Genomic DNA, 9,945 nt, shown 5'->3' with positions numbered 1-9,945 from the left:
TGAGGTCTCGCTGCCCAGGCGGGTCTCGAACCTGTGGGCTCAGGCAATCCACTCACCTCACCCTCCCAAAGGCGCGGGATTACAGGCTGAGCCACGGAGCCCGGCTGGGCCTATATATTTTATCCTATTTTAAAGAATCATAAAGATGGCTTTGGAAGTTGGAGAGGTAAAACAACTTTGAAGGAACAGTTGGAAAACACTCACTCTTGCAAGCAATAGGACATTGTGGTAGTATTTTTTTTTTCATGGAAGACATATTGGTTCCTTAGAATTTCCAATTTTTTTTTTTTGAATCAGGGTCTCACTCTGTCACCAGGCATGATCACTTGCAGTGGCATGATCACAGCTCACCACAGCTTCAACCTCCTGGGCTCAGGTAATCCTTCTGCTTCAGTCTCCTGAGTAGCTTGGACTACAACCTCATGCCACCATGACTAGCCTGATGTTTGTATGTTTTATAGAGAGGAGTTCTCGCTATGTTGCCCAGGCTGGTCTTGAACTCTTGAGCTCAAGCAATCCTCTGCCTTGGCCCCTCAAAGTACTGGGATTACAGGCTTAAGCCACCGTGCTCAGGCTCCATTTCCTAGTTCTTAACGCAGTGCAGCATGAACTTAGGTTTTAAATATTTCAAGGTCTACTGAACCACTTTGAATATCTTTGTGTTCTGTTTTCTCAAGCAGACACAGAGTCTAGGACAAAGGGAAGTAAGAGGGTAATGAAGAAGTTGACCTGGTCACAGTTCGCTTCTTGTCCAGTCTCCTCTGTCCACCTCTCCCAGATGAATCATCACTCTGTAGTAAATACATTCCTCCATAGGAAGGCCCTTCTGGAAACAGCATCCTCCATACAGTCTCAGAGCCTGGTTCTAGGGGGAAGTACCTTCAGAGCACCTGCTAGCAGAAGGAGTCGTAGACATGAAATACATTCCCACCATACACAAGACAAAGGCTCTGTCACGGACACATGACACCTACACTACCCAAGCATCTAGGTGGGACAGCGGAAAGTGGAGGTGAACTTCACAAAGTCCGGAAATCACGCCTTCGACACATGCCAAGTGATGAAAATAAGTGTTCTTGCACCTCTGAAGTTATTCTCACCAAGCAAGGTGCAATGACAAGTTCATGTCTAGGTTTTAGTTATCACTTAGCTGCAGGGGACTTTTCACCATGATCACATTTATGAAATTAGATTTCATTTAAAAGAAAAATAACCTTAACGAGAGCCTTGTCTTGTATCATGGCAATCCATAATCACTTAAACAAAGGATTTAGAAATCAGTGACCTTCTGATCAGAAATGTCTACATTTTGTAATACATTTCCCCCCACTTAAAAGAAATATGCAGTTTTTTTCATACACAGAAGAATCAAAGGAAATACTCTGTTTTAAATGAAATACTGCCAGGCAGGATTCTAATTCATTCTGTATTGACATACATGCATTTGGAATGGTGGATGCAACCCTGACAGGGGCCAGGCACCCAGGAGACCGCCCTGGTTCTGCTTAATCTCAAGATCAGACAAGGATGGCCTGTTCAGCCAGGCCCATGCTTCTTTCTCCTTCTACTTTCTTGCTCCTACGCCTTGGGGAAGGTGAATAAAGAACTTTCAGGAATTGCATTGTAGGTTTCACCTATGAGGTCTGACCATTAAATTCACAAACTCGTTCTAGAAAACGTGAAACCTACCTCCTGGCTGAATATCACTAAGGTCACCTTTGAAGTACCCCCTTTGTGAAGCTATGCACCAACACCAGTGCCTAGTCCACCCATCAAAGCAATTTTGGAACTGTTTTCCTAGAGTGGCCATCAGAGCCATCGTTGTATTACCCTTGATGCCCTGAATGTCCTTAAATGTCTTCCTTTGGGTAAAGAAGTAAGTCACTGAGGGTCAGATCAGGTGGGTAGGGAGGGTGTCCCAATACAGTTATTTGTTACTGGCTAAAATCTCCTTCACAGACAGTGCTGTGTGAGCTGGTGCATTGTTGTAATGCAAGAGCTCCTTTGGGATCATTTCTGCACACGCCTTTCTGATGCCAAGATTTTCATTTCAGATTTTCCTTCTCTACCAATATCTATTTGGTCTTCTATGCTTCTCACAGTCAGCAGACAATTTTGATGCACAATTCGATGAATGTTTACAATGTTTTAGTCAGTTTGCTCATTATTGGCCATCCTGGCCAGTTCTGCTCATTATTGGCCATCCTGGCCTCTCTACATCAGTGACACTTTCTCTCCCTTCAGAAAAACGTTTTAACCGTTTGCCCACTGCCATTTTCTTCATGGCATTATCCCATAAACTTGGACTAACATGTCCCTAATTCCACTTCCACTCTTGCCAAGTTTAACAAGAAATTTAATGTTTACTCATTGTTCTAGCTCAAGCTCCAACACTGATATACCAGGGTCATGAAACCTTACCGAGTTGTTTAGACAGTGCCCTCAAAGTCAGCACATAGTGGCAAGCTCACGAACTTAATTGTCAGACCCTGTATTTTAGGAAGTGCTGCCTGACCACCTGGGATAAGGCACTATTTCTTTCTCTTTGGCTCTAGGGAAACTGTTTAATGCACATCTTTCTCAAAATATTGTAAACTCCTAAAAGAAACCTGCATGGGCTGGACTAAAAAGGAGGCACATGGCAAGAAGATGTTGGGGCTATAGGGGCCAAGAGACAATACCCCAGAGCCTGACACTATGTTGCCCAGGCTGGTCTTGAACTCCTGGTCTCAAGCAATCCTCCCAGAATGCTGAGATTACAGATGTGAGCCACTGCTCCTGGCCCTTTCTCTGTTCTTCTGAGGACAGGACCAGATTACCTGGGGGTCTTGATCTGCACAGTAAGACAAGGTTTGTTTCTGGGCTGCTCCACTCTTCACCCTCTTCAAGCCCCCGGGCCCATTCATTCCTAATGACTTCCTGCCTCTCAAAGTAAAAAAGAATGGTCTACATTCCCCTTCTCCCCACTTCTCTATGAAAAACAGGATCTAACTGTACTGTATTGAGGTGACCACTCCTTGACTCCTCCACCTTACCCCATGCATGTCAATAAATTTGCAAGCCTTTTCTCCCAATAAATTTGCATGTCTTTTATCACTTGATAGTCAGCAAAACTTCAGAGGACAAAAGGAAAACTTCCCCTTCACACTACAAGGCATTTGGAAACACCACTCATATAGTAGGTTGAATAGGGTTTCCCCCCCCCAAAAAAAATTTATATCTGCCCGGAACCTTAGAATATGACTTTATTTGAAAATAGAATCTGGGTGGATATGGTGGTATGGTGGTACTATAAGCCCAGCACTTTGGGAGGCTGATGAAGGAGGATTGCTTAAGTCCAGGAGTTTGAGACCAGCCTAGGCTATACAGTGAGGACTCATCTCTACAAAAAAGTCAAAAAACCAGCCGGGCATGGTCGTGCATCTGTAGTCTCAGCTGCTTGGGAGGCTGAGGTTGAAGGATCGCCTGAGCTCAGAACTTGGAGGCTGAAGTGAGACGTGATCATGCCACTGCACTCCAGCTTGGGTGACAGAGTAAGACCCTATCTCAAGAACAAACAAACAAAAAGAAGATAAAATGTTTAGAGATATCAGTAGTCATGGATTTCAAGATGACATGATCCTGGATTATGGGAATCTACCCTAGGCTCAATGACTAGTGTCTTTATAAGACAAAGGAGTGGGAGATTGGAGCTGGAAATATGCAGAGAAGACAGCGACATGCAGGTAACAGTAGAGACTGGAATCGTGTTGCCATGAAGGAGGAACACCAGGAACCACCAGAAACTGGAAGAGGCAGAGAGGGGTTCCCTTTTGAAGTCTTCAGAGGAAGCATGGCCCTGCTGACACTTGACCTCACCCTTCTAACCTCTGAGGCTTTGCGAATATATTTCTGTAGGTTGGAGCCATCCAGGCTATGATGATTTGCTGCAGCAGCCCTGGAACGTGAACACTCCATTATTTCACTGCAGGATGATCCTGGATGATTGTAAAAGGACTGCAGACTCATTCTGCCTTCTCTTTCCCAAAGAACCAAGTCACACTGCTCAGGCCCACCCTGAGATGCAGTGGGCCTGGGTCCAAGTCTTAATGCTCCTAATACCATCTAGAACGGTGGCACCTTTCCAGGTTTTCAATTTACTTTGCCCAGATTCATCAGGAGAATCACTATCTATGGCAGCTATAACCTTACAAAATGTATTTCTTTTTTTTTTTTTTTGAGTTAAGGTCTCACCGTGTTGCCCAGGTTAGAGTGCAGTGGCTTGCCACAGCCTCGATCTCCTGGGCTCAGGACATCTTCCTGCCTCAGCCTCCCAAGTAGCTGGACGCACCCCGCCATGCCCAACTCACTTTCTATTTTTTCTGTAGAGACGAGGTCTTGCTATGTTGCCTAGACTGGTTTCAAATTCCTGGGCTCAAGCAATCCTCCTACCTCGGTCTCCCAAAGTACTGGGATTACAGGTGTGAACCACAGTACCTGGCCTGATTTTAAAGTTAATTTTTACAAAATGCTTTGATGTATAAAGCAAGGCTAGGGCCAAACTACAACATGATCTTCCACAAAATGTCCTGGTTTGGATCCCAGGGAGACAACAGTAAAGTCACTTGGTTCTGCCTCAATCTTTTGATCATAGTCAATGTTCTGCATTTATAGGTAAGGGCAGTTCTGAAGGGATCATTCTATTTGTCACAGGTTTATAGTTGTAGCTTGATAAAAGCTCATCTCTTGGTACAACATTTGGTCTCAGTCTCTGTTGTTGTAGTTTTCCCCATTTGTCTGAGGTGTATCAGTTTTTCCACAAATGTAGGGCACTCGGTCTCTACCCAACGTAGCTTGTAACATGATTGGGTAAGAAGCTTCAGCTGGCCTCAAATGTCAAACCATATCCTTCCTGAATACTCAAGAATGTCAGTGGCTTTTACTTTCTACATCTTGGCATGAACTTTGTATCAATCTCAAGTCTCATAGGATGCATTTTCTAGGTGGAAATATATATGTATGAGTGTGTGTGTTTGTGTGTATGTATATATATATATATATATATACATTTGAGTTGGACTCTCACTCAATCACCCAGGCTGGAGTGCAGTGGCACCCTCACAGTCACCACAGCCTTGAACTGCTGGGCTCAGGTGATCCTTCTGCCTCAGCCTTCCAAGTAGCTGGAACCATAGGTGTGCACCACCACACCTGGCTAATTTTTTGATTTATTGTAGAGATGAGGTCTTACCAAATTGCCCAGGTTGGTCTCAAACACCTGGGCTCAGGCAATCCTCTCACCTCCACCTCCCAAAGTGCTGGGATTACAGGCGTGAGTGCTGTATTTTTTTTTTCTTCAAGACCTTAAGTTTTTTTATATTTACTTTTTAGAATGATGGTATATATTAATTTTATCATATTGCTAATTTAAATCATGAAAATTATAAGCCAAAATGAGAAAAATATTGAAATAAATTACAGGCCTACATTTTCCAAGACTTCATAATTATTACCAGAATGACTATGCTGATAGGCTTGATCCAAGAAGGGTCAATCACAATCTCTTCCTTGTGTGTTTCCCTCCTGGGTACAGATGACTGGTTCAGGTCAGCCTCTGATCCAAGATTAGCCAGTTGGATGGCTCCCATCAGACTTTTGGAAATGAACCTTAAAAAAAGTGTGTCCTCTTCTGCATGATAGAAGAAGGTGGGTAAACAAGGAAGTACGGTTGTCCCTGGACTCTGAGAATGTGGTCAAATGGCTTAGTAATAAGAGAAGGGTACAATAGACACCTAGAGAAAAAGAAAAAAAAAATCAAGAAGGAAAAACACTTTTTTTTTTAAGAGACAGGGTCTCATTCTGATGTCCATGCTGAATGCAGTGGTGCAATCATAGCTCACTGCAGCCTCGAACTCTTGGGCTTAAGTGATCCTCCTGCCTCAGCCTCCTGAGTAGCTGGGACTATAGGTGTGTGCTCCACATCCAGACTTTTTACATTTTTTTTTTTTTTTTTGTGGAGATGAGGTCTCACTATGTGGAGTAGGCCAGTCTTGAATTCCTGGATTCAAGTGATCCTTCTACCTCATCCTCTCAAAGTGCTGGGATTACAAGCATAAACCACTGTGTCTTGTCCTCAGAAAGTACTTGTACAAATTCCACCTTCCATGTTCTGCAGATGTTGCTGGTTTTTCACTGATCTATTTTTACATAACAAATTACCTCAAAACTAAGTGGCTCAAAACAACAGTGTGTGTTATTCCATGATGTCTGTGAATTGGGAGTCTTGATAGCACACAGTTGAATCCTGTTTTAGGGTCACTGATGAGACTGCCATTAAAATATTCTTGGAGGCTGCAGTTTCATCTGAAGTCTCACATGGGGAAGGCTCCTTTTCCAAGCTCATGCATGTGGTTGTTGGTGGGATTCATTTCTCTGCAGATGACTGGACTAAGAGTCTTAGTGTCTTACTAGCTGTTGGCTGTCCTCTGCTTCTTGCCATGTGGACCTCTCAGCTATAACATAGCGTCCGCTTTTGTCAGAGTGAAAAGAGACAGAGCAACCAAGAAGGAAGTCATGGTCTTTATCGACTTGGTCCTGGAGGAGACTCTTCTCACTTTTGCTATATTTTACTTATTGGAAGTCACCAGATCTAGCCTGTACTTATGGGGGGGGCAGGAAACAACATGAGGTGTGGCTGTCAAGAAGCAGGATCATGGAGAGACATTCGAAAAGTAGCCTAAACACACTGTCACATCTCAGCCCTGAGGTACTGTAAAACAACCCCAATGTCCCTACAATCAATCTTTTTCGCCTAAACTAGTCAAGACTGTTTTCTGTTATTCACAACCAAAACCTCTTAAATATAGCCTATATTTTACTAAAATTCAGATTTAGAATTAAGGGGTAATTGTGAGAAATTTTTATTTTTTCAAGTTTCCACACACAGCATTGATATAATGAGAAAATGTATTATAATGTTTCTAAAAAGTTCCCTTGACAAACTCACACACATACACACACACACACACACACACACACACACACACACACACACACACTAATAGACTACTGAATAGTGAGGAAAGATGAGATATGAGAAAACTAAATATTAGGACTCTTACTACTAGGAAAATCAATCCCATGAAAATAAAAATCTTGGAAAACTATAGGTAGTCAGTACAAACATGATTATGAGTAGTATTTTCTATTCTTTTTAACTCCTAAATGCTACCATGGAGAAAATTTATTTTTCTATGCTTTTGGTTTTCCCAACATCTTAGTTTTCTCTTACTGTACAGTGGATAAAGTAAACAAAAAAAATAGTATAGCACTATAACCAGTTTGAGAATTTCTCTGCTTCAGATTATAAGATACATTTTTGTGGTCATCTAAAAAAATTGAAAAAAAAATAGTGAAAATCCCTTATCTTGGTTACTATATCAATCTGTAGGAAGTCGAGTAGCATTTCAAAAAAACCTTTAGCAAAAAGTCCCGCCCTCCGGGTTTTTCCTGCAAACATTAACCTCAAACATTCACTTCCTTCCATCTTATTTATACATTTAACCTCAAATTTTCATCTAAGAAGTCACAAGCAGATCTAAGAAAAGGCCTAAATATCAGCCATCTGCAGACCTGACAATCTTCCTGGAGGAGATGAAGCCCTCTTATGTCAAAGACCCAAGCAAGGGCCATTGTATACCCCAGAAGCTGAAGAGCCACCACAACCCCCCCAAGTCTCATCCCCAACCAGGAATCCTATAAATATGTACCTCAACCACATCAACAAGTCCTTTTCAGCTTCTGGACTGGAGTTGATCTTTGCTGTGCAGAGCTGATTCCGCTTCAGACAGAAAAGTTTGCAAGAAATCAAAAAAGCAGGTTGAAAAAGCAAACAGAGACAGCATGGGTGTGATTTCTCAAACACAGCAGGATATGGCTGTGTGATGGGTTCTATTTAAGAAACAAAGAAATTCCCAAAGGGTTAGCTCCAGCTGGTTTCTTATTTTGGTCAATATTTTTGTGTGTCTCTTGGTTCTTTTCATTAAAATAGACCCTGGAGGAGACAATGATATTATAAACTACTTCCAAAAGACTCAAAATTGGAAAAGGAACTTGGTGCCTTCTAAAAGGGGTGGGGTAGGCAGGGGACTTCAGGGGACATTCCCAGGGGTAGTCTCTGGATATTGATGCTTATAAAGCAGAACAAATAGAGAAACAAAAAGAAAACAAAAAGACACACACAAGGATTTTTCATTAAGATGGCATACATTTAATTTCCATTTTTCCTTGGTTGATGAGTTCCTGGAGCAACATACAAATTCATCTTAAAAGCAACCATTTTCTTTCTTTATTTTCATTTTTATAAAGATGAGGTCTTATGTCACCCAGGCTGATCTTGAACTCCTGGCCTCAAGTGACCCTCTGGCCTTGGCGTCTCAAAGTGCTGGGATTACAGGTGTGAATCTGAGCCTAGGAATCCTTTAAGATGCATAGGCATATCATTCTACACCCAAGGACCTCTAGGTCAGAGTCAGGTGACTAGTCTAATGACTTATTGTTCATGAGGGGTATTAGAAAAATGGCCCTTATTCCTCACTCCTAGTCCAGGGAGTGTGTTTTCTTTTCTTTTTTTTCTTTTTTTGAGATGGAGTCTCATCTGTCGCCCAGACTGGAGTGCAGTGGCCGCTCCCGGCCACCGCAGCCTCGACCTACTGGGCTCTGGCGATCCTTCCACCTCAGCCTTCCAAGTAGCTGAAACTATAGGCATGCACTACCACACCCGGCTAATTTTTTTTTGATTTATTGTAGAAATGAGGTTTCACCAGGTTACCCAGGCAGGTCTCGAACCCACCGGCTCAGACAATCCACTCACCTCAGCCTCCCAAGGCACGGGATTACAGGTTGAGCCAGTGTGTTTTCAATGTATGCAAAAGCATTTCCTTTCATGTCTGGCCAGTAGTAAACACTTGATACGTTGTGATGGTTGGGAGTAGTATGGTAGGAGTATTAATGATCACACTGATAATAATGTCTGCAGGGTTCTATACAGTGTTATGATCACTCTTTAAAAATACTTGGCAAATAAAAAACTTTCTTGCCAGATGCAGTGGCTCATGTCTGCAACCCCAGTATTTTGGGAGGCTGAAGTGGGAGGACGGCTTGAAACCAGGAGTTTGAGACTTGCATGGGCAATATGGTGAGAACCTGATTCTACAAAATCCCCCAAAATAAAAACCCCATTTCTTTTGTTAATGATTCCTCAGTTATTTGAAATACAAGAAGTTTAAGAGCCACATAATAAATAAAGAATAGTAAAAAGGCTTCCATTTAGAGGTGCAGTGAAAACGTAGAAAAGTATTTCACTAATTAATGACTCAGCAGAACATTTAATGTAATTGATTATAAAATATATAAATATAATTTGATCTGACTTTATCTAGAAAAATCTCAACTATCATTTTTCTGATGAAAATACTCTATATATGTTTATATTTGAAGAGTTAAAAGTACTTTCATATGTTATTTAATTTAGTCTTCACATATAATAAGAAAATATAGATATCATCTCCTCTTCTTTACGGTTAAAAAGTATCAGTTCAGAGGCTGATAGGGGCCCGGCCAGGGTAGGTCCACTAAGAGGAGGCTAGGCTGGGGTTCTGTGGTTGTTTTTCTACCTCTGGCCCTTTCATTAGGTTACATCCTCGGACAATGTCACTCTGCCCTCTTGAATAATTGACTTTATAGAGTTGTAATGTAGTGCTATATCCTCAGTTTTCAGCTAGCAAAATGCAAAACACCCACTTGAAACTTGCTTTGTGGAAGCATTACATACTCATTAAGTTGCTCAGTCTCTCTCTTGCAAAGGCCTTGAAGACAAATTATTCTCAGAGTTCAGAGCCAAGAAAATAATTTACATCCCTGACCAAGTGGGGAGGTTGGTTTTGTTGGGTCAGGAGAGTTACATAA

The sequence above is a fragment of the Carlito syrichta genome, unplaced genomic scaffold (assembly GCF_000164805.1).
Source record: "Carlito syrichta isolate Samal-C Ts95f unplaced genomic scaffold, Tarsius_syrichta-2.0.1 Scaffold301006, whole genome shotgun sequence".
Taxonomy (NCBI): domain Eukaryota; kingdom Metazoa; phylum Chordata; class Mammalia; order Primates; family Tarsiidae; genus Carlito; species Carlito syrichta.
This window is presented reverse-complemented; position numbering follows the sequence as displayed.